The sequence below is a fragment of the Callithrix jacchus genome, chromosome 14, assembly GCF_049354715.1.
Source record: "Callithrix jacchus isolate 240 chromosome 14, calJac240_pri, whole genome shotgun sequence".
NCBI lineage: Eukaryota > Metazoa > Chordata > Mammalia > Primates > Cebidae > Callithrix > Callithrix jacchus.
In genome coordinates, this window is record NC_133515.1 from 93178365 (window position 1) to 93204707 (window position 26343).

At 37.0% G+C, this 26343-nt stretch overlaps 1 long non-coding RNA gene across 3 annotated transcripts in view; it reads left to right on the forward strand.

The window, feature by feature from the left end:
* The first annotated feature begins 1811 nt into the window (after nucleotides 1-1811).
* LOC118147387 (uncharacterized) overlaps nucleotides 1812-26343 on the forward strand; it is a 103505-nt gene continuing 78973 nt past the window's right edge. For all 3 annotated transcript variants that reach the window (XR_013526136.1, XR_004733732.3, XR_013526135.1), the window contains exon 1: nucleotides 1812-1916. This is a non-coding gene — a long non-coding RNA (uncharacterized LOC118147387). The remainder of the gene's footprint in view (nucleotides 1917-26343) is intronic.

The window sequence follows — 26343 nt, forward strand, 5'->3', positions numbered from 1 at the left end:
TGTCAGGATTGGTTCTGATCATTTCTGGTTGTTTGTCAATGTTTCTTTGCACAGAGTGGTGATTGTAGTTGCCTATTCTGTCATTTTCCTAACATCATTTGCTTTGTGTATTTGAAACACTTTTATAAAGTATATTTACATTTATTGTTCTTATGTATTTTGACTGTCACTTTACTATTACTCTTTGTTTTGACATCTAGTCTATATGATTCAAGATAACCATTCCAACCTCTTTATGCTTAGTATTTGCATGAAATACCTTCTCTATTCACTTCTGCAGAATATTTATTCTTGTTTCAGCAGGCAGTGCCATTGAAGGGTGATTACCTTAAACTTGTTGGCTTGTTTTTGGTTTGTTGATACAGATCTGTGAAATTCTCAGAGTTTCCCAAGCCCATATAACTTGATGAGATGCAGTTTCAAATCCGTCTTCCCTGGGGATCCTATTAAGGCTTGAGTTTAGTCTTATTTAATGTGAGTGTGGGGTAGGTCTTACTCTGAACTTTTAACTTGACTCCTTTCTAGTAATATCATGATGTTTCTATTATCTTTTTACTGACTGGTAGGGCTGCAAAGAAGTGGTCAATGAGACTTTCACTCATGGCCAGGATTCCAACATTTCTCAGCACTGCTTTCCCCCATCAGTGTTCAGCATCGATATCTTTGTTCCATTCTCAACCTTACAGTAGCAGCTTTCTAGTAAACCTTCATTGGATTCTTCCTGAAGACAGACAGCCTATCTCTCAACCACAGACTCATAGGGAACCCTTATAGTAAATTCTGGACACTTTATCTTCTTGGTTCCACCTCCCCAGTGTTCCATCTCACAGACTTCACCCTTTCCAGTGGCCTCAAATTATGATTTCCACTTCTTGGTTTCAACTGGACAATCCTGTTCTACTAGAGTTGCATCATTTTTTGCCCAAATGGGAAAATTTTTTCCCATGTAGATAGCTGTGTAATTGAAGAACAACTCACCTCACAGACTTTTCCTTCCCTTGAGTTTGGAGTCTTGTGCTGCCTGCTTTCTGTTACCTGAAAAAACGTTGGCTACTGTATATTATACAGTTCTATAGTTGTTATGGCAGGAGGGCTAGTCTTGTAAGTCACCTCTCCATTAGCAAAAGTGGAAACTTCATCATAATTATTTTATTCTCTTTGTTTGTTACTCCCTTGTAGCCATTTAAGTGTTTTCTCTGTTGCATTTTCTTGCTTCAACATGTGCCTTGGAGTTTTTGATTGAATGCCAGGCATTTTGTGAAGTAGAACAACAAAGACAGGTAAACACAGTCTGAATCCAAATAATAGTATACCGTATCATATCTTCAGTCAGAAAACATTGAGGGGAGTGCTCTGAGTGAGTCTAATCTTTAGATGGCCTGGGTCAGGTTATTCTTGCAGGTTTAATTGATTTTCTTTGCCTCTAATTTCAAATTTCTGAGGGCCATCTTGGGATTTTAGATTTCATTTAGAAAGTCTCGAGATCAGAACTGTAGAAATATTCCAGAGTTCTCATTATCCTTTAAAAATGAGCTGCCAGTTTTCTGAATGCTGCGAGGTCTCACTCTACTTTGTAGACTAGCATTAAGCTTTTTGGTTACTGAAGAATTTTCTATGTGAATTCCCACCACGTCCCCTGCTTTCTGTGCTGCCAGAGATATCTCTTGTCTTTGCTGCTCCATTCTAACTTTCAGAAGACAGCTGCAGTACACTTGTGAAAAAGAGACTTCTGTCAGCTTTCCTGCTGGCCTTTGGTGCATTTCCTGTTTTGCATTTCATATGGGAATGAGTGTTTGTGTTGGTGTAGGCTCAGTCTGTGGTTACTGCTCTTTAGGATTTGAATCAATTTTTCTAGTTCCAGATACATTTCATAAATGTATAGAAGGTTGGATTTTTCTTCAATTTTCTGGCCTATGGTGAGTTTGTTCTCTGCTGGAGATGATAATAATCCTGTGTCTTTTTTCTCACAGCAAGTTCTCTTAATGTTTTAAAATTTAGTTTGATGAGGTTCTTTTATGGGTTTCTAAAGAGATAACTGCTTCTCATATTAGAAAGGAACAATGATCTCTTACAAACTTCTCCACTATGCCTTTGGTTTTGTGCATATGTATATTTATTTCAAACACTAAATCTTCTCAAGAAGTCCAGATTGAGATCCACCATGCTTTGAGTCTTTTGGTAAACACCGTCAGAGTTCACAAAGGCAGTGTTCAACAGATAAAACTCTAAGCATGAAATCTAGTTAGTATTTAGGAGTTTAGGCAATTAATTGTTTTTCAAATGCAGAATTTTTATTTTCAGGTCACTGTACCCTTCAGAAAGTGTTTCATATTGCTGACTTTATTGACATTAGGGTAAGAGACTATGAATGGTTTAAAGGGACTGTTGATAACCGTTAGAATTAACTATGTAAAAATAAATTTATAAGTGAGGCATCGTTTACCAGTTGACTCATTGTTATTTCTTTCCCTAATAATGGGTCTAATATATTTTATTACTACTACTAATGTTACTACTATTCCTAATACATTTTACTAATGTATGTTCTGATTTCAAAATAAGGATGGTTTTAGAATGTGATTTTAGAAAACAGAACTAATATTTTAAAGAAAAGTATTTAAATAATGCTTAACCATGTCAATGCTTGTGCTTTTCTTTTTTTAACATATGCACTCAGTTTTACATATAATACAGCATCACATCAGGTAGGACATTTACTCTTATTTTATAAATTTAGATATGTTTTAAACACTTTTGTTTCAACAAGACAATCTTTATTCACCATGCATTTCCTCCTTTCACCCTCCCTTAACTTCTGTCTCCGCCGCTACCCAGATGACCCAAGCTTCTGTTTCTTTCTGTAGTTTACAATGCTCTAGAAGCTTTAATTACCTGACCCTTATTTGAGTCTCCTATTTTGTGGGACTCCCATGTATATGTAGATAATTAAATATGTTTTTTCTTCTGTTAACCTGTCTTATGTTAATTTAATTTATAGGCCAGCCGAAGAACTTATAAGGGTAGACAGAAGCCATTTTCTATTCCACCACTTCTCCAAAGTTCTTTATGTTGGTCTTAGTTTAATAAGTTTTGGGGTACAGATTGTTTTTCATTACATGGGTAGGTTATTTAGTGGTGAATTCTGAGATATTTATGTACCCATCATCTGAGTAGTATACATTGTACCAATATGTAGTCTTTTATCCCTAACTCCTCTTGCAACAGAGTGCTCAAAGTCCATTATATCACACTTATGCCTTTGTATCCTTAGAGCTTACCTTTCTCTCATAAGTGAGAATGTATGATATTTGGTTTTCCATTCCTAAGTCACTTCACTTAGAATAATGGGCCATTTAAAATCTAATGTGAATATATCTTAGAAGTCTAGAAAGCATATGGAACTGTTCTCTTTCTGGGCTATGAGCCCATAGAGTTCTCCCCTCTGATTGCTTCATCTACTACATATAGCTGCTCCTATACAGAAACTTTCTAAGATAACTCCCATCTTACCTTTAAATAAGCAGAAAGGATGATGGAATGAGGAAGACTGTAAAAGAGGAGAAAGCTATAGGGGAGAATAAAGGGTTAGAGAGCACCAGAAGGGAAAAGGCTGAGAGGCTGGCTGAAATATTGAAAATACGTGATTAGAAGGGAGGCTTCTGGGAGAACTCAGGCAGGCTTCCTGGCAGAACAGGAGGCTGGTGTCTAGAGCTCAGTAACTCAGCTCCCATGTGTCCTCAGGATCATCTGTGTAGAAAGTCAGCTAGCAAAGGAATGGGGGTGGCTGGCTCTGTTCCTGTAAGTTATATCTGGATGCATTATTCATATTTGATAAATCATTTAGAGGCAGCTACTTTATTAGCTTATAAAGCACATTATATGGTTTTAAATTGTTAATACAGGCTGTTGTGATACATATTGTGGCTCAGAAAAGCCATGCATCACTTTAATTCATAGCCTCATTATAAAGCTTGTTACAAAGTGCTGCATTATTGCATGAAGGATAGTGGAGCAACATTTCTACAAGAAACTTGAATGTTTTATTTACATCATTGGTGGCTTGGTATAGCCCATAAGAAATGCACTGGAAGATGGAACTAGATCAGATTTTAAACTTCTTAAGGACAGAGAGCGAACATCCTCCTCTTCCAGACTTACCTTAGTCTAGACTTAGCACCTCGTGCTAGCCTAGTTTCTGCATAAGAAATATTTAGAAACATTTTGCTGAAGTGAGCAGTCACTTGGTGACCTTGGACAAGTCTACTTCTTGTCAATATTCAGAAAGACTGGTATAAGCCTGAGCCCAGGACCTATTTATAATCTATTCATTTAAGAGACTTTGATCAATCTCTACAAGCCAGGAGCTCTGCTGGACATTGAACATAAAATGTTTTGCAGCATATCCCTATTCCCTGGCTCCATGAAGTTCACTGCTGCTTCTAGTGAAATGGAGAAATTGAATGGATTTTTGTTGGAGCATTGAAATTAACTGAGTTTTATATAATTGGTATATGATGAGGGTAGTATTGCAGTAAATTAACCTGATATCTAGAAGTCTGCGTGATCAGTAGACCTACATTCTAACAGAAGAGATAACCATTTCTCTAGGAAGTGAGCTTGAGAAAAAAGTTAAACACCTACAACAAACCACATAAGTGTGAGTCTTAGTTCCCTGACTGGATGCTTGTCCTTGGTCATGTGTGCTCAGTTTTCCTCTGTAAAATGAGAAAAATTTTGCCTGTCTCACTGATACGTATACAAATGCTTAGCTGCAAGTCTGGAATACTGCAGGTGCTCAGTACATTTACTGTTTCAATCCACAATTGAAAACAGAAGGTGGATGTGCTCCTAAAATTCACCTGAACCCTACAGAGGTGTACACCATGGCAGTCACAACTGTGAAGCATCAAGGATGAAACTGTATTTTAGGTTAGTCTTAAAGCTTCTAAATATTATAGGTTCTCTCTGGATCATGTATAATCCAAGTGGGAACCCTGTGCCTTGACATCTTTCACTTCTTGTAAATTGCAACTTAATATGCACAGCTTTCTAAAGCCTAAAATCATGTCCTCTCAAAATCCACAGAAATGCTCATCAGCTGGTGGCAGGGATTCATGACAAAGAGGCATCAGAAATAATGTAAATTGGAAGAGAGGAAGTCATGAAGGGCATTGAACATTAGTTCAAAGAACGCTGGCGGATGAGCAGACAATAGGGAGCCAATGCTGTTCCCTAAAGCCTTAAGGAAAATACTACATCACTAGAGTTTGACTTTTGAAAGGCATATGGATCTATGTGTGTAAAGAGAGGAGGGGGTGGTAGGAGACCTATAAAAAAATGTGTTAACAGGTTTGGATAGGAGAACTGCCTAATTGTTTTTCAGATTCTGCACTTTCTGCTTCCCTCAATTTTCCTAACATCCCTAATACTCTAACTCATGTGGACCACTAGGGTTCCATGTTGACACAGTCTTCCTTTCATGCTACAGAAAAATGATGCCCCCTGTGACCTGTCTATAAGAAATAAGTGCCCCAATAAGTTTCCTAAGGATATCCAGGAAAAGCAAAGATGAGAAAACTTTGGAAAGGAAAGAAATGTAATACCTGAATGATATTATTACATTAAACTTTGAAATTAGAAAGTGCCTTTTTCCTATATGCAGAAAATGTACAAAAGCATTTGCCTCTGTATTTATTGCTAGCTTATGGAATGGTGAAGTATAGATGACTGTGCCTCAAATCACCTGCATAATGTGGCCTAGTCTTACTAGAAATAATTTTTCATAATTTAATAAATACTTTTCTAAAATTTTTTAAAAACCTTTTAAGTACCAGGGTACATGTGCAGGATGTGCAGGTTTGTTACATAGGTAAATATGTGCCACTTTCTGAATGTTAAAACCAGAAAAAAGAACAAGTCTCACATATTTTAGAGTTAATAAAGTTCAACATTAGCAAGTCATTTACATCAAAAATGAGCCTAGGGAAAAAAAGAGAGGTCTATGCAAATACTTTTTTTAGATGAGATTTGTGCTATCAGGTTAATATCCAGACCAAAGAAATGTCTTCATTTGGCACCCTTTCATTTATTAATCCATGACATAAAGTAAGGGACAGAAATACAAACAACATAGCAATGCCCCCAGAAGAAGAGTTGCTAACGTTGATTGAGTTTCTGCTAACATTTTATTTACAAAACTAGCACCTGTACATATTTTAACTCTAATTCCAAAACTTTGGCATTTTCATTATGTAAGAAGCAGATATGTGATGAATTCCTCTATTCCATTCCCTTGACATTAGATATGGGAAGTTGGCAGAAAAACTTATAATCTTAACTAATGTGCAGGAACTCATGTCTTCACAGAAACCATGATATCATCAACAGTTTCAATCTTTAGCTGGTCCAGTGATGTGCACCAAAATGGGTTCTCTTCTCTCCCTTGGTTAAAACTGGAATACGTAGTGCATGTCTATAGTAAATTACAAAGCTGCCTTTTCCAAGTTCAAGGAAAGCTTCCCAATAATCCAGGAAATGTCTCCCATGGAGCATCTGGGAAGATGTTAGAGGACTGGGATTGCTTTTATTCAGAAGTTTACCCATGAACATTTTTTTTTTTAGCTCCTTGTATTTTGCTTGCTCTAGAGTCCAAGACCTCAAGGACTTGGCTGCTGTCTCCTCCTCTTTTCAACTTCCCTCTATTTTAAAGTAAAGCAACAAAGCAGAACAGTTTCCCAGGTGCCTCTTTTTGTTTCAGTACAAAGCATGGAGGCTTCTTTTAGGTTTCATGTGTTTGCTGTTAGTGAAAACAGAAACAGAGGGGTGAAGATTAAACATAAAACACACATATGCATGCATGCAAACACATCCAGAATATCTCTTGCATTTATGCAGGTCCTTCAGAATTTATATTCATTCTATAGACAGGATCTCATTGGGAAGAGGTAAATATTATTCTTACCCCTACTTTATGTGTAAAGAAACATAGGTCTTGTTTAAAAGATTTACCCGTTAGCTAGAAATGGTGGAACTGGAGCTGTTATTAATGCTGGGTTTCTTGGCTGCCTGGCTCCTTCTAACACAGCATGAGAAACACTTAGCCATGCTGGTAAGAATTTCTCTAGAATTTACTAAAATGTCAGTGAGATGAAGCAGGTTTTTATATTACTGTTATTATTTGTAAACATTTAAAACTTGCCAAGTAATATATGTCTATAGGCAAATGTATATATGGAATTCCATGCTAACAACAATCTCAGAAGAGAGGTATTTTTTCCCTAATTTTATAGATTGACATGTCTATTCTAACTGCCTATTTTGAACCATGTCCTTCTGTCTGCCTCCAGCCTCATCACGCACTCTGTCACCAAAGATCTCTGAACTCTCCATGTAGTGATCAGACATGATCACTTTCCTGCTCTTCTCATCCAGCACTTCCTCCATAACACTAAGGAAAGCAGTGAAGTGTGGGACAGGGTTTGGGGCATAGCTTCCCCTCTTTTCATTTCTTGACCCCTTATGAGCCTCTTCTAGACCCAGTCTCTAAGTGACTTCTGATCTTCTTAGGTAGTAGCCTGAGTAACTTTGGACCATTGAAACATGCAATTCCAGAGGGCACCGTTTACTTTTGTAGTTACAGTTATGAGCATTTCTGGGCACATGGCAGTGAAGTGTTAGGAGGAATAGGTACCCTTTTATTCATGTATACAAATGTGCCATCTGAGCCAGAGGGCTATTAGTGACTCTGCGCCCCTCTCAGGCAGAGGTGATCTGGCCTCCCTTCCTGCATATCCAACTTCTCTTCCCAGTTATCTGAATGATGCATTGTCCTTTGTTCCAGACAAAATATTAACAGTATAATTATTAGAAGTTATAGGTATATATTCCTTTCTACAGATAACTACATTCTATGTTTTTGTCAAGTCTAAACAAGCAACTTGTTCTTAACAGAACAAATTGCATTTGACAAGTCTGTACATATGCTGTATTTTTTCTACATTAACAAAATGTAACATAATAACTAAATTGTCTAAACTATTGTATTCTCTCTCTAACAAAAGAAAAAATCCTTCATTTTTTTGACCACTGATAATTTTTTAAAAATTTATCATTTCTGTTTTTTTAACTGTTTTATCATGATCATTTTTTTAATCTCTGTTATTCTTTGGAAATGTGAACTGCTATATTCCTTTATGTAAATATTTTGAAATAGAGTGAATATCTCCTGGTATTGGACAAGTAGATTGTTTCCATTTTCTCTTTTGCTATTATAAATATCGTGAGCATCTTTTTGCATATTTAAAGAATTTTTTCAAAAGATAAATTCTGAGAAACAGAATCACTTGGTAAAACAGGAGTACTTTTAGTGATCTTGAAACATGGAAGCAAATTCATTTACAAGGAACACTGTGTTGTTTTAGTCCCCTAATAGAAGCATTTTGAAAAGGCTGCCACACTGCACTATCACCAACCTTGACGTAATTTGATAGCAAAGAATAACCATACGTTTTAATATGCATTTTTCTTATTTTCTAGAGAAGTTATTCTTTCACATGTTTATTAGATATATTATGTTTCTTATTTTTAAAACTTTTTTTTCATGTTCATAGCCCATTTGTCTATTATTGTGTTAGTGCTTTTCTTATTTGTTTTCAGGGGCACATTACTTATTCATGATATTATTTCTTTGTTTATAATCTATTTAACATATATTCTTGAGCTGAGCTTGAAGTTGTTACTTCTTTCTTTTATCTTTGAAAGCTCACAATCCTCAAGTTATCCTTGATGTGAATGGAATATTTAATCATGGATGATTGTAGAATTTTATATTTTTACTTTTTAGAAGTAATTCCTTAAATTGCCTGGAAAATATGTATCTCTGTAGATCTATGTGGCATGTTGTAAGGATTATCCAATTAGATAATTTTCCAACCACCAATTTGATAACATTCAACCCTTCCCCGTTGGCTGGTGATTATTCTTCAATTGCTGGGGAACTGGCTCTCCAAATGGCATCTGCCTCAGTGGTCTCTGCCCATTACCACCCTGGCATGGCCCTAAGAGGCCTCACCTATCTTACCTTCAACTGGACCTGACCATCCCTGACAATCATCTGATTTTTGTTTTAAAGAGAGGTTTTTAAATATACTGTGTATCTGAGGTAAAAATATTAAAGCCTTATTGCTTTTGGTTTTGTCATTTTTTAAACATTCTGGTTGATAACTGTTAATATCTTGGCTTAGTAATCTTTAAAAAGTAATAGAAAAATGCCAGATAAGTTGGGTAAAGCAGTAGTAATACCAAGGCAAATTAGGATATGCCTATCCATTTCTCTTATCAGAAGGAGATAACTAGGGAAAACTGTCTTGGGGAGACAAGTTTTGGGGATGTTTGGAGTATTTTTTATGTTACCTGAAATCACTGAGTTCTCTAAGTTGTCCAACATTGCCTGAGGAGGTAAATTATATAACCATAAATATAGAAAAAAAGGTTTTGAAGCTTGGATGAGTGCAAAGAGAAGAGGAAATTTTAAGAAATTGAGCAAAGGTAAAGGGCTGGAGCCAAGGGTGGCTGTAAATCAGTCAAGAGTACATGTGGTGTCTATCACATATTCTCTTTTATTTTGTTTATTGGCTAAAAAGTGAATCTTAGTGTTGTTCTGGCATTCAGTTATCTACATTTTAGCTGTTTGAAAACACCTATATATTTATCTATCTATCCATTTTATTGTTTTAAATTCAAAAGAATCTTGAATTCTACTATATTATTTTAGGTATTAGGATTGCCCTATGTGACCAAGTTGTAGCCCTGGTTATAGATTTAGGGACTAACAGACAAAAAAATACCCTTTAGCCTTTATATAGGTGATTATCTTATTTTGGAATACCGTCTTGTGTGGAGTTAACAAACCTAAACTCTAAAGTCAGAAAATAAGGGTTCGTTGTATTCTCCTGCCACCTACTTGACTAGGCAATTGAACTCTCTGTGCCTCAGAAGAACGCTATGAAATGGAGTTGTTAATCATTGTGCCTAGTCCAAGCTTTTTGGTGAGGATGAGTGGGAAAAAGTCAATTATATCCCTTATGGAGCTAAGGGATGTAAGTATACATTAGCTGTTATGTTAGCTGTCACTAACTATACATTAGCTGTTATGATATTACTGTCCCACTTTCTGGGTAGTGTTAAATGTTATCTTACTGATATGCAGAAAAAAAGAGAGATTATATGACTTCACAGGGATAGCATTTTATCACAGCAAGAAGAAAAGTTTGTGGGTTTGTGTGTGTGTGTGTGTGTGTGTGTGTGTGTGTGTGTGTGCATGCACACAACTAAATATTCTACTGACTTCTTGGATAACTTGAGGGTTGTGGGCCTTTTAGGATTAAAAATGAGAATTAAAATTCCCAAATCAGGAACATATTTTAAATAAACTATAAACAAAGAAATAATATCATAATTGTGCATGTGTCTATGGGGATGTGTGTGTTTGTTCTTTGACATAATCTCACAGGTATTTATACTTATCAAAACTCATCAAACTGTACACGTAAGATCTATGAGTCTTATTGTATCTAAATTATACATCAGTGAAAATGTAATTTAAAAATTTCAAAACCGAAACAAGTTATTTGAGACCTGAGATTGTTCAGAGCCTTCAATGTTCAGAGCACAGTTCCTGGTACCTACTAGATGATTAATAAATACTGGTTAAACTGGAAATCAAATCCAATGATTTTTTGACTTTGATTAATAATTATCTCTAGGGCATCTGCTGCCTCTAATAAACAGTGATGAGGGCTGCCATGAGTATTTTTTTGTATTTCATTTGTTCTTGAAATTCATTTTTGTTTTTGATTAACAAATAACTATACACACACACACACACACACACACATACACACACACTTAGGGTACAATATACTGTTTTTAAATATGGATGACTTTTTGAGATTGGCTTGTGGATCTCATTTTCTGTGCTTGTGATATGGGAGGGAGGGGGAAGATGCCCTTCTCTAAGCTCCACACCATTTCTAAGATGCTAGAATTCTCAGACTTTCTATTCCTAGTCTACCATGTTTGAGGATGAAAAAATTTTGCTGTCTCGGAGTACAAAACACAGCTCCAAAGCTGAGGTGGGTGCAAACTAGAACGAATCCAGAGATGCAGAGCAGCGCTCCCCTGCCCCAGCCCTGCAGCTGGATACACAAGGTGTTTGGCCTCCTTCCCCTTTCAGTTCAGTGAAGTTGCACTGCATTCCAGCTGCAAAATAAACAAAGCATTCATCCCAGTCAATTTTAACAGCCTTCTCTTTGCACATTTGCATATAGCTTAACTTTTATACAGCCCTGGGAAGCCCATAAAATCTCAGTCTGGGCTGACCATTAAAAAAAATGTATTTTTATATGTTGCTGGGTTTGCATACTTCCTGGAAGCAGTAGAGGAACCGCAGGAGCCTTTAAAACTAATTAACAACCCCCTGTTGGAGACATGGCACTCAGCAGTGATTTATCCTGGATGGGATTGCAGACCTGAGCAGTAGAACTTCAAAAGCTGTGTGCAGATCTGAGGGGATTTACGAAGTGGCATTGTTTATGACGCACATCTCTCATTACCCACTTTTTGGTAGAAAGTTCAGAAGAAATATTTAATACATCTCTATCCTAATAGGAATGGTAACAACAGATAATTCTTTGCTATAATGCATTTCCTACCACTACAGCTCCCAGAAAGTATGATAAGCTTTCCCCTCTTCCTGTAAATGTTATTGCATGTTTTAGAAAATCAGGTAAAAATGATATTTCTCTTGCAGTCGGTGGTGCTTCTGACATGTTTTAAAACATGTGGGACTTTAGGACCTGTTGTAGTTACATGATTTGTAGCCCTAACAGTGTCCTTTGCTCTTGCTAAGAGAATGATCTGATGCCATGAAATAGTAGACTTTAACAGTACCTTTTCCCTCAGATAATTTTGTAGTTGCAGAAGCAGAATGATTTGCAATGACTACTTTTTCCCCAGAAGTCCAAGAAAACAGTTATTAAAAGCTTGGAGACGGAGGTGGCATAGAACATGGTTGTTTTCATTCCAACCAACTCCTCTGGTGCTTCTTTCTCGGATAAGGGAGTTTTTTACTGATCAGCAGTGGCCAGATAGATCTGAGATCAAGCTTGATAAATTACAAAATGAATTTCAAATAGAACAAAAGCATATAAGTATTCCTGAAAATGAGATGAGGAAGATTCAGGATGACTGAAGGAAACTCGGAACCCATCTGCATCTCATGCCTCTGGGTAACCACAAGAAGTTGCTCCCATTTTCCAATCCTCAGTTTCTTCATCAATAAAGTGAAAATCAAAATGAGAATCTTTTTGTGAGTCCTAGCCCCGTGGACATCTCACACAGGTCAAAAAAGTAAAAAATTAACTTATAAATTGAAGAAGCTTTGATTGTAAAATTTCAGGGATCAGAGAATTATACAACATTCGAACCATCATCAAGTACTCCCACCCTTCTATGAGAGGTAATAGGTACCTAGGGGGAATCTCAGTGCTGCTCTGGCAGATATTTCAGGTTCCATTGACCCTGGGAGATTGGTACTTGATGGTGAGCATGGCTGATGAATGCCATGTGAATAACACTGTGGTATATTATACACTACCTTTATGTAAAGGGTATTGCAATTGACTCAGGACAGTGAGCTCAACTTGTATGACTGGTCATAAATTCTGGCTAAGATACCCTTCTGGATAGCATGGAGAAGTACCTACAATGAAATAAATGTTTTTAATAATAGTGCTGCAAACGTAATGATCAGCTTGTCTCTAAAGATTTTACAAAGAACTTTGGTTTTTATTTGCTTAGTTAGGTTTTACAGTGCAGACCAGACTTTCTTAATTGATTTTATTCCTTGTTTCACCAAAATCTCATACTGCAATGCATTGCACATTACCACATAGCTTCAAAGCCAGAAATCATCCCTGATTTAGATTTATGGGAAGAGTTTGCATATTTTACAAACATGGATTTTCTTTTAGGTTCTAGCAAAGTGCACTTATATAGTATGCAAAGAAAAATAAAACATCTATTTTGCAATGCTTTTATTTAAATTCTTAATGATTTATAAGCACCGTGGTTTGGCTGCCCATGTAGCAATTTATCTGACCCTCAAAGCCCTAGGTCTCACCTGAACTAGGTGATACTGTAGAACCTCCTTGATCCTTGTCTTGTGGCTTTGGTATTATCTCTCCTGGGGGAAGGGTCCATTTAGTTTTTGTTTGCTTTTATTATTTCCTTCAAATCTCTGGCTGGTTATATTGCATTTCTGTATCATTTTGAAATTTATAGTCTATTTAATAGCATTTTTATTTTTTATGATTATGTCAGGCTTACCCATGAGAGGGTCTTAGGGAATATGTTTTGAGATTCTTTCAATAGCAACCACATCTAGAAACTACCTAACTGAATTATGAGTTTTATTTTTTTTACCAGAGGGAGCTATGAAACAGAAATGATTTTAGATGTAGATTATAATAATAATTTGGAGGCATCTTTATGATCTGTGAGTTTCATATCACTCTCATGCCTAGCACTCTCTTTGATTATTACTGTTCTAATAGAACACTGCAAAATTTCTATACGTATCCAATAACAGCCTCTACATCAGGGGAAGGTGCAAGGGAGCAAGAGTATGCTTAATACTGAATCGTTGACCAAAATGTCAGGAACAGGTTCTTCAAATTATCCCAAAGGGCAGTGCAAATTGGTGTTTCATCTTCAGAGATTATGTATTTACAGAGCCTGAAACCATTATTAATAGAGGGGAAAAAGATGATTTATTGGAAGCATACAGGGTGATTTCAAGGAATGCAAAAGCATGAAGTCCCATTATGCAGGACCAGGTCAAGAAGCTAGAAGTTTATTAGGAAACAAGGTACCCCTTCACACCCCAACTTGCACACTTGTGATAAGGGATCACCTGCACAGATGAATACAGACATATGATAGTGGAATAAGAGGTAGCCCAGAATTAGAGATGAGATAACACTCTAGAGCCTGTGCTGGGTCACAAGTGCCTTCCAGGTGCCTCACCTGTCCTGACTCCTTCAATCATCACAATGAGAAAAGGAACTGAGTAGGGAGAAGTTAAGTCACTTGCTTAAGGTCACATAAACTGGCAAGTAACAAAGAACAGAGTCTTGACTTGGTCCCAGCTGCCTGGCTCCAGACATGACTTCAGTTTTTCTTTGTTCTCTGCCAACCTGCCTTTTCTACTTTGCTGCTTCAGCCTTTACCAGACTGCCCCAGCCCCAATATTGCACACATTCCAAGTTCAAGTGTCTGACGGAAATTGACTACATTCTCTGAGTTCCAATTTCAACTTCCTGGGAGACACAGTCTGTTAGGAAAAACTGGGTAAATAGTTCAATCTGCCATGGCAAGAGTGATGGGCCATCCAGTTCTGACCTGGTTGCTCCATTTCACCAAGTGTGATCAGGAGCAATTCTCATAAGAGAAGCTGTAGCCTAAGCAGTTACCCACCAAAGCTGTCTGTTATAATTTGTAACTTATAATCTAAATATCATGGGGCATGGTGGCTCACAACTGTAATCCTAACACTTTGAGAGGCTGACGTGTGAGGATTGCTTGAGGCTGGGAGTTCAAGACCAGTGTGGGCAACATAGTGAGATCCTATCTCTACTAAAAGCAAAAATGAATTAGCCAGGCATCGTGCTGCACACCTGTAGTCTCATCTACTCGAGGGGGCTGAGGCAGGAGGACCACTTAGGCCCAGGAGGTTGAGGCTGCAGTGAGTCATGATCATGCCACTGCACTCCAGCTTGGGCAATAGAATGAGACATTGTCTCCAGAAAACAACCAACAAAATAATAAAAATATCCACATCTGAAATGCTCATTCACATGATTCCCTGTACTTCTCTTTATATCTTAAATTATTAATTTTAAATCATTCGAATTTATATTCCCTGAAGAAAAATTTTTGACAAGATGAATTGTGATGTATACATTTCTAGAGTTTATTTTGCCTTTTTGCCTTCATTGCCTTACAGATTAAAGTAAATTTAGATACCAAGTAAACACGATGAAGCGCTAGCAGTCTTAAGTTTCTCTTAAAGATAACAGCTAAAATTAAATGCCTTAATTCCGACAATCAAGCTATGAGGCAGAATTGATACTATTCCCATTTTAACAATGAGGACACTGAAGCAAAAGATTTTAAATTAATGTCCTGGTTCACACAAGTGTCCGACTCTAAATCCAAACTCAGTCTGAATGCAGGGCCTGAACTTTAAATTTTTACACTGCACCAACTGAAAACTAACACAGACCTAACACATGTCTGTGTTACTCATTTAACCCAGTATTTGTGGAGCATCCCAACCAGAAAATACCATTGCAATCTCAGGCATGCCAGTTGCTCATAGATCAAAATCTGTCCTTAGTAATTTCATCTGCTAACTCCTAGAATAATGTCTCTGTATGCATCCTCATGACGTTGTGGACACCTGTTAGCAGTTGACCCGTCTTTCTTCAGGGAACTGGAACAAAAATACATCTTAGTGGTCTGAGTTCACATCACCTAGGCTGGGATTCTAAATATACTTTTTCAAATTTTTATAAATTTGGGCAAAGAAACAAGCCACTCTAATATCCATTGTAAAACTCAAGTGTACATACCTATCTCTCAATTTCTGTGGGGGTTAAATGAGGTATGCTACATGTTTCATTTGGCTGCTAATAATAGAGGATGCTCAGTGCACTGTTCTCTCTCAACTCTCCTTCTCCACTATGAATATTTGACATCAATGTCCTCACTGGCCCTTGCACAATCAAGCATTAGAATCCATCTTAGCACTTCGTATTTAACTCTCTGGCTATTCAGCCTGCTGTCCCATATATCTTCTGCTGTGAAATACCTTTATACCCTGTATAATGTGTGAGTGAAACTCAAGGTCTCACAAATCTTCCTGAATTCTCTAGATAGGAAAGCTGAAGAGGCAATATTGTGATACTTTGGTCTGTGGATTTGAACAATGACCAAGGAAGCATCTTCCAAAGAGAATCCAATGTAATAGAAGGACATTAGATAATCTGTAGCTTTTTGGAAGAAAGTTGAAGGAACCATTAAATATATTTAGCCATCACTGATTTTTCCATGGGTAGAATATTTAGGAAATATGCCACAATATTCTAAAATCATACTTTATAATCAGCAGAATCTGTGAACTTTTAAATTTGCATGAACAATACTAAAGACCTGATTTCTATTGCCCTTTTTAGTTTTCATGGAGTAGTTTTACATAAACTCTCCTATTGATTCTTACAAAAATGAGTGGCTTTTTTAACAACCCCCATTTTATTGATGGAAGACTTATTTCCCAGAAAGATTAATGACTTCTCTTATTTCATTGTTCAAACTGTGGGCTTCCACATCTTACAGATAGGGCTTAACATCATGGAGTTAGAATCAAATGGATGAGTTTTCATTTAATATTGTTGAGTGTCAAAAATAAAGAGAATAATTTACAGAGATGTGAACAAATTGGAGAATATAGATCTCACATACAAAGAAATGTGGACTTTGTCAACTGAAACATTGATTTCCTCATTTGAAAATTTCACCCACAACAAATCTACAATTTGCTTAGCTCTTCCCTTTCCTTTTCACTGCCTCTGGAACTTTAGAAAAATTCTGGAGCAGAAACCAGAAGAATGAAAGTTTCAGCCTCCTGAAATGTTGCCTTACATATATAAAGCAAAAGTTTCTTATAACCCCCATGGACTTTGCTTCTCTGGCCTAATGTGAACTTTTTGCTATGTGTCTACCCCTTTCTGCAAGGGACTCTGAGAAAGGAAGTGTAGAGAATGGGGCTGGGAATATTGCTGCCCCAAATAAAACTACTCAACTCTTGGCAAAATAAAAAAAAAAGGGAGGAGAAAGAATTGTGGATTTTAGCAGGTCAGCAAGAGTGTCTATCTCACTGAACTTGCAGAGATATCTTATAATATATATATATTTTTGTATAACTGGTGTGTGATAAATCATGCATCACATTATTAATATCAGGGTAATTAATATAGTGATAGCATTACTTTCCTTTTCCATGGAAAACAATTACCTTTCAAAAAAATTGTTAATAATCGTCCTCAAAATTGAAAATGCTACGTTATATTATTACTATGTTCATTTCCTAATATCTTTTCATTCATTTTAGCTTCATAATATTCCTTGAATAAAGATGGAGAGTATCATTATTATATTTGTCAACGGGAAAACATCCCCACAGCAGTTAAGGGAATTGCTTAAATTAATGGCAGAGCATGTATTATTTTCACTTCAAATCTTACAGTGATTTGAGTTACATACGTTAGTACTCAAGAGCTACCTCTTCTGGATGGATAGAGGGAGTAATCTACATGATAAACAATGGAAATTTTTATTAATAACTTGTTGAAAAATTAACAATAGATAATATATCCTTGAAACAGAACATCTGGCAATTGTAAAAGTGTATTCACTATTTGGTACCTGAAAAACATAAAGGACACATGGCAGGTGAGACTCTAATTTAAATAGGAGGAAACTGAGATACCGATTGTGTGTGTGATCCGTCCAAAGTCACTCAGATTATAAATCCAAGAGCTTGGCAGGACACTCATTTCCTCGATTTTAACTCATTGGCCATTCACTAATCCTTGCTGCTCTGTAGAAACATAGACTTATTTTTGTTGCTTCTTCCCATGAGAAGCAAAATTCATAATTCTGAACTCTTTTAAGTCAAAGCTCGCAAAAGTCAGTTTATATCTAGAATATACACATTTTGTTTGGCCTCCACACCATAGATTCTGTTGGAAAAATAAGACTAATTGTCAATATTTAGAAATTATATTTTATACACAATCTTGGGTTTCTAGCATCTCTCCAATGATCTATATGTGAACCACATTCCTAAATGGCATAAAGGGGCTGAACTACAGAACAGGCATGAATTTCTCAGTTTTCCACAGGTCCCTTAACTCTCCTTGGGGCCCCTAATGAGGAAACTGAAGTCATTTCATTCATTTTATCCATCGGCATGCTGCCTGCAGACAGGCAAGTTTGTGACCCCTGCTTAACTTATAACAAATCACCTCCTGATATGGAACACAATAGTAGATAATATAGTATTTTCCTTTTTCATTTCCGATATTTCTTTTAGATCTTTGTGGATTAAAATAGAGAAAGGAAAATTTGTGTGTTTTTCAAGTCAGAAAAAAATGTATTTATCCTCAGTCTGCTTAGCAGTGAGTAAGGTATGCTAACTGTGTTCAGCCACTGCTGGGTGCAGATTTGACACTGGCAGGCTAGTCTGGTAAGGAAAAGTGAAGGTGAGTGAGGTATCTCTGAAAGTAAGAGAAAGCATGCAGATTGTCGTGTGGAACACAGGCTGATTCGGCATAGGCCCATCTGCCACCAGAGCTTAGATTTGGGCCACTTGCAGCCCATTGTTTGACTGAGAAAGCCATACCCATCCCATCACTAAGTTGACAGTGAAGTAGGGTTTCTTAACAGAGTGGATTCACTGCTTGTTTTTCTCCCACATAAATATAATTAAATATGAAAGGTGGTGATGGTGGTTGAACATCTGTCTTTAGCTTTCAGATTTTTCACAGTCTGTTGATTAGGTTATGTTTTGTATTATTCCGATGTCCACAGCTGTCAAGTGAAATGGGAGCAGGCCTTCCAGAATCAGGGAGCCGAGGTCTATAGCAACTCTTCACGTTCCACGTCGTAATAGTTGGTGACAGCTTCTCCTCTGAACAAATTGTTTTCCGTTGGTTGATGGGTCTCAGCTGTTCTAACCTAGGAAGTGATGAGTTTTGCCTTCATTTGGAAAGTAGGATAAGATCTGTTCAAAATAAGGTTGCTGGCTTCTTTGGGTGTTATTGTTTATTTTGTTTTAATCATGGGTGTGTGTGTATGAACATGCAATGGGACTCTGGTGCATTTTGGACAGCACGTTCTGATCTTACCAAAGCACAATATCTGGAGCTTTCAAAGGTTTGTGCTGTTCCTGATCTATGAGAGGGCAGGATCAAGATAAGGGCAAGAGGAGCATCTCAGAAATGTCACTTCTCCCCAGCTCTCTGAGATTGATTTCTCCTCTTAGGAGCATTTGTTCTCAGGCTGATGTCTTTTCCTCATGAGTGAGGTTAGCTCACACCAATATCCTTGGGTAAAGACAAGCAGTGGCGTGCTAATTAAAATGGTAGGATCGGGAAACAGAGGTTTTTCTTTCAAAGGTGTCAGATCTACAGACTTAATTTCATATGCTGTGAGTGTGCACACATGGCACTGAAGTTGAGTATGTCTGAAATGGAAAGGTCTGGAAGATTTTCTCCAGTGCCTTCACATTTCCTTCTCCTTTCTCTGTATTAAAATAGGGTCTTAGAAAAGTATCTAAACTGACTTTGACCCAAAGGCACAAATACTGAATAATTTTTTGGTTACTTGCACTTTAATATGAAACAATTATAGGTATCTATTACTGTTTAATGGAAATTTTCTGCCATGATGGGAATGTCACGTAACTGTTCTGTCCACATCTATAGATGCTGGTCACAAATCCTTATTCAGCACTTGAAATGTAGCTGATATAACTGACAGACTGATTTTTCACTTTTGTTTTTATTTCATTTCAATTAACTTCATATTAAAATAGCCACATGTGGCTGCTGCCTACCGTAAGAAGTGCAGAAATGAGCCATTCATGACGAGATTTAAAGCTTTTGGCTATTCCAAATGAAGTGTGTATATTTAGGAGAGCTTAATTACCCAGGCTGAAATCCGAAACCATACCTTTGCCAACTAAAAGGGCAGCAATGACCATTTCTAGTGTACACCCCAGGAATGTAAATCATAGGTAACAACATGATATTTACAAAATGAGTGCATGAATAAATGCACAGTGATAATAAAGGACACAATTTGCAGTATCAAAAAACATCTGTCTGAGCCAGGCACTTTGAGCATCACGTTTCTTGCATCATCTGTGCGACAATCCTGTCAGGTCTCTATTATTGGCATCCTTATTTTGCAGATGAAGAAACTGAAGTGCAGAAAAGTTAAGGCCTTGCTCCAGGCTAAAAACGCTAGTCAGTGATGGAATTACCCCTTCAATTTGGTTCTGTCTGTCTCTACAGCTCCCGTTCACAATTACAGTTACTACTGTGATGATGAGTTTAAAAGTCAACTTACTTTATGGACGATTAATGAATCTCATATCTGAATGCAGTGTTGTAGATCTCCAAGGTCCCTTTCTTTTCTTTCTTTAATGATCACATTTAATATAAAATAATGTCTAGATGTAACTAGCATAAAGTAAATACTCCATAAAAAGCAGCGGCATTATTTTTACTATCATCATAATTACATGATATTTCTATAAACTCTACTTGCATATGTGATATTAATCAGAAGGGTCATTGAGTCATAAATGAACCTTATAAGTGGTTCTGCCCTTAATGTCACCAATGACAAAAATATTCTAAAATTATAATTGAAGATTTAAGGGGCCCAAAGAGAGTCGCTAAAAACATTCTATCTTACAAGAGCTATTGCTGTATGACTCTGTTCTCAACTCAAAATCAGTAATGGTATTTATGAATATGTTTACCAATAGGACTGAATTTTGGATTTAAAAATAATCCTGTATCTCATTATCTAAGAACTGCATGGTAAAGCTAGATGAAAGAGTGTATGTAAATGATATTGAATTATTAATTGGAGCAGGATTTGCATCTACCAACATTTCCACCGAGTATAGTGATTACTTTCTGCCATTCATTCTCCCTGAAATGTATTTCCTGGCATTCCCACTCATAGGACCTGTCAACCACTGCACCAGGCACAGAAGTTAGTGAGAACGGATCTACTGGTTATAGCAAAAGGAAGAAAAAAAAAGTCCACAAAGCACTTAGCTGTCAGCCATATCATCTGAAGTAAATTCAAGGGAATTGATTTGTTTTAATTCTTCAGTATTTCTAATTGGTCCCAAGCCAATTGCCAGTTAGGACTCATAACATTAAATTCAGGTTAACCATTTGGTTGCTGATCTTTGCACTATCCGTATATTACAACTTCAGGCCTCCTCCATTGGCCACTTCTTAGTGATCACATGAACACTCTTCTCTATTCCTTTGTGATGCTAAGAATGCTTTTGATGAAACAAAATATACTTAGTGGGCTTCTAGTAGATTAGCAAAGCAACTGAATGCCTGAGTGGGTCAAAGCAGTGATCTCTTTTGGTCTGATAGTAAAGAATACCTGAAGGCATGTGTTGCTGTACACTGAAATGGAAATGGAAATAGGAAACTACAGCTAGAGACGCTTAGGCCTGTAAGGCTGGGAAAACCAAGCAGAATTGTATAGACTGGTTATAGAGCAGGAGGGTCAGTCGGGAAGCTGAGCCTTGGGAAACATCAAACATTGGTGTCAGGTGAGAGGAACGTTTCAAGCCTAAGAATCTGTTTGATTTAGAAGCAGAGCTGAGGCCATGTGGCAAGGTCGAGTTCAAGTCCTGTGCTAGAGAGATGTGCTTTTTTATGTAAACCTGGCCACAACATCTGAGACTGCATACGTAGGACACCAGATTCAGCTTATTTAGTACACTCTTTTAAAATTACAAATATCTATTCAATCATTTCCTTTATTTATAGTCACATTGATCTGTTAAACAAATGAGATGAGGAAGCTTTTCTTTTTTTTTTTTTTTTTTTTTTTTGAGACAGAGTTTTGCTGTTGTTACCCAGGCTGGAGTGCAATGGCACGATCTCGGCTCACCGCAACCTCTGCCTCCTGGGTTCAGGCAATTCTCCTGCCTCAGCCTCCGGGATTACAGGCGCGTGCCACCATGCCCAGCTAATTTTTTGTATTTTTAGTAGAGACGGGGTTTCACCATGTTGACCAGGATGGTCTCGATCTCTTGACCTTGTGATCCACCCGCCTCAGCCTCCCAAAGTGCTGGGATTACAGGCTTAAGCCACCTGAAAGATGTAGTTGGTACACTATACTCCCCCAAAAAAGGTGTGAGTAAATTTCCTCTGAAGTAAACAATGACCATGCTAATAAGTAAAAAGAATGGAAGCAAAGAATAGTGAAACTTTAAAGCAGACTAAAGCACAGGCTGAATCAGCAGCATTTACTTGACTAAGTGGTAGGATGGTCCTTCCTCCTTCTCTGTCAGGGTTCTTTGTTTTGCATTAATTTGATTTTTCTCATTTATTTATGTTGAAATTATTACCCAGTAGTTGTCTGCATTTTAATTTTGTAAACTCTTTCAGTTTTTCAAGGTCTAACTATCAATTACGGCTTTAAGATTTCAGCCATTGATATGTTACTTAAAAATGTTCTACTCAGAAAAAAAAGTTGTAAGAATATGCTTAATCATATCACCTTATTTATTACTAATGCATATTTGATCACATTTTCTAAGTTTGAAACTTCAATAAATTCTTTTAACCCTTTCAGTATCAGATATAGTTTGGGAATCTTACTTAGTTTTCTTGTTCCAGGTATTTAGCTTTTTTTTTTCTTTAAAATCCTTTCTCCCTGGATGTTAAAGGCTTATCTGCCCAGACACTATGATTATGTATATTTTTTACTCTGAATTTTTCAGCATACGACACTAATGTTCTGCCTTTTATTTGTTTTAATTAAGAAAATTCTGTCAGGATACAATTGATTTGCATTATATTTATGAGTCTACCTTTCTTGCTTTTTTTATCTCTCTCTCTGATTTTTTTTTTACAAGTTTTACAGTATCAATTCTGAACATTTCAGTTAATGTTAGGTCTTTATTCTTTATTCAAGTCTTTTTTTATAGGCCTCAGTAAGGTTTCCTTGTATAAGTTCTGTGTGTTTCCTGGAGCCTCAGGGAAGTTCCCCTAGTTCTTAGCTTGAATTATTAATAATAGAAAAATGGTCCTTCTCCACAGGCTTCAGTACATTTTTCCTCTTATAACTTTTCAGTGGCATGGTGGAAACAATTGTAGGGTGTTACCAGTGAGCAAAAGGAATAGGAATCACAAAACTGGTTGTCTTGGATGTAAATAAAGGGTCTTATTTGTACTGACACTCAAGGGCATTACTCAATGAGAATGGAATTAATTTCTGAGTTGGCTAAAGGACCTCAGAAGAAAATTCAGAGCACACAGCTTCCAAGATAGATATGTGTCTTCCTAGATATTGTTTATATTAAATAATTATTTCTCCCATTTTCTTTTCTTTAATATCTATGTTCTTTAGTATACAAACAAACCAAAAAGAAGTGTACTATTAGTGTGTCCTCAAATGTCAGCTCAGAGAGTAGGCAAATGACTCATACAAAGTGGAGAGGAGATGAAGGAAATTCAACTAAACCATATCAAGACAAAGGATTTGGGAAAAGTCTGTTCAGAATAAACGGAACATTTCCTAGCTGCTTTTGTCACTCAGGTGTAATCATGCAACTAAGTTTTGGCTGATGGGATGGAAGCATGAAGTGTGTGCACAAATTCCGGGAATTAAATCTATGGAACTCAGTTTGCTAATTTGCCTGCTTTTCTTCCTGTGGTGCCTGTGATATTGACATGACGGCTTCCTTCAGGTTTCTTCAACATGAAGGGAAAATAAATTATTTTCTTCTTAACTCATTGATATTTTGGGTTTTGCTGGCAATTGCAGCTGACCCTGATTTTAACAAACATAGGGTATGTATTTTGCAGGAAGAATACATAAAAACAGTCACTACCAACCGCACATATCCTCATGAAATTAATGAACTTCATGAATGAAGGAAGACATTTTTGGTCATTCAAGCTGAAAAAAAGCAACTATCTCTCAACGTTTAAAAAAAGTGAGGTTTGCTTTCTAATTCTCTAGAGCAATATTGAATTTTTTGAAAAGGGCTTAGGTCTGTAAGTTCAGTGGAAAATAGTATATGACTGAAAAATCATAACAAGGTAAATCATATTCAAATATTAGAAGAAGACATTCTCAAACAGGCTTATGCTCAGGGAACTGCTACCTGAGAGCCAGTCTTGGAAAAAAGTACCAAAAATAGCACCTTAACCATGAATAGGAAGACCATACTAAAAAGGATTGATGATGAGTTTGGATGTCTTTTAAGTATTACAAAACAAGTAAATGACATTGGAAGAAATGACATATTTCATCTCAGGCATAGTAAATGACTAATAAAAATCCCTCAGTGGGAAAAGGAAAAGTGGGAGAAATTGTATGCTTTTCATTCCACATGTATACATCCAATGGTCTTCATGTTCATCTTGGGGATCCTAAATTCATCATGTGTAAAACTAGATTTACATTCTTTCTCCCAAATTCAGTCTCTTTCCAATGTTCTCTGTCAAGGAGTATTCATGCCATTCACTCCACACTCAAATTTTTTACTTTCTCTTATTTTTTTAAATTATACTTAAAGTTCTGGGGTACATGTGCAGATCTTGCAGTATTGTTACATAGGTATACACATGCCATGGTGTTTTGCTGCCTCCATCCCCCGTCACCTACATTGGGTATTTCTCCTAATGTTATCTCTCCCCAACCTCCTCAGCCTCTGCTATTGCTCCCCTAGTCCCTTACCCCCCAACAGACCCCAGTGTGTGATGTTCCCCTTCTGGTGTCCATGTGTTCTCATTGTTCAATACCCACTTTTGAGTGAGAGCATGTGGTGTTTGGTTTTCTGTTCTTGCATCAGTTTGCTGAGAATGATGGTTTCCAGATTCATCCATGTCCCTGCAAAGGACATAAACTCATCCTTTTTTATGGCTGCATAGTATTCCATGGTGTATATGTGCAACATTTTCTTTATCCAGTCTATCCTTGAGGGGCATTTGGGTTGGTTCCAAGTCTTTGCTATTGTAAACAGTGCCACAATGAACGTACATGTGCATGTGTCTTTATAATAGAATGATTTATAATCCTTTGGGTGTATACTCGGTAATGGGATTGCTGGGTCAAATGGTATTTCTAGTTCTATATCCTTGAGGAATCGCCAAAGTGTCTTCCACGATGGTTGCACTAATTTGCAATCCCAAAAGTGTAAAACTGTTCCTATTTCTCCACATCCTCCCCAGCATCTGTTGTCTCCAGATTTTTTAATGATCACCATTCTAACTGATATGAGATGGGTTTGATTTGCATTTCTCTAATGACAGTGATGGTGAGCATTTTTTCATACATTTGTTGCCTGCATAAATGTCTTATTTTGAAAAGTGCCTGTTCATATCCTTTGTCCACTTTTTGATGGGGTTGTTTTTTCTTGTAAATTCGTTTTAGTTCCTTATAGATTCTGGATATTAGCCTTTTGTCATATGACAGAATAGAGGCCTCAGAAGTAATGCCACACACCTACAACCATCTGATCTTTGACAAACCTAACAAAAACAAGCAATGGTGAAAAGATTCCCTGTTTAATAAATGATGTTGGGAAAACTGGCTAGCCATGTGCAGAAAGCTGAAACTGGATCCCTTCCTTACACCTTATACAAACATTAACTCCAGATGGATTAAAGATTTAAACATAAGATGTAACACACACACACCCCCCCCCCCCACACACACACACACACACACAAACCCTAGAAGAAAACCTAGGCAATACCATTCAGGACATAGGCATAGGCAAGGACATCATGACCAAAACACCAAAAACAATGGCAACAATAGCCAAAATAGAGAGATGGGATCTAATTAAACTTAAGAGCTTCTACACAGCAAAAGAATCAGTCATCAGAGTGAACCAGCAACCGACAGAATGGGAAAAATTTTTGCAAGCTACCCATCTGACAGAGGGCTTTCTCTTATTTTTTACAAGACCTCAGCTGTCACCTTCTATAAGGAAACACGTGTTCCTGGTGCTCCAGCACAGGCAACTGCATTTGGTTTCCTTCTGTCTGTATGTTTCTGTATCTCATTTTACCCCTTTTTCACTCCTCCTGCTCATGTATGGGCCTTCGCTAAAACGTACTTTAACCTCCATTTCTTGTGTGGTAATATCACAGAGTTGTGGTTCCTATAAGGTCCGAGTTTCTCCATATCCCACCCCATGGGTAAATTCAGTTTAGGGATGAAAGAATGAGCCTTGAGTCCAAGTCATGTTCCCAATATAGTTTTCCAAAATAGGCACTGCATTGTGTCTCATTTGTATTCCTGCATTAGTTATCAGTGTGGTTCAGAAACAAGAGAAAGAGGCTTATGATTAATCTCTACTTTCTGAAGCCACATCATTATCTATTGTTTCTGCCTGTGTGGGTGAAGGACATTTTACCAACTCACTGTAATTAAAAC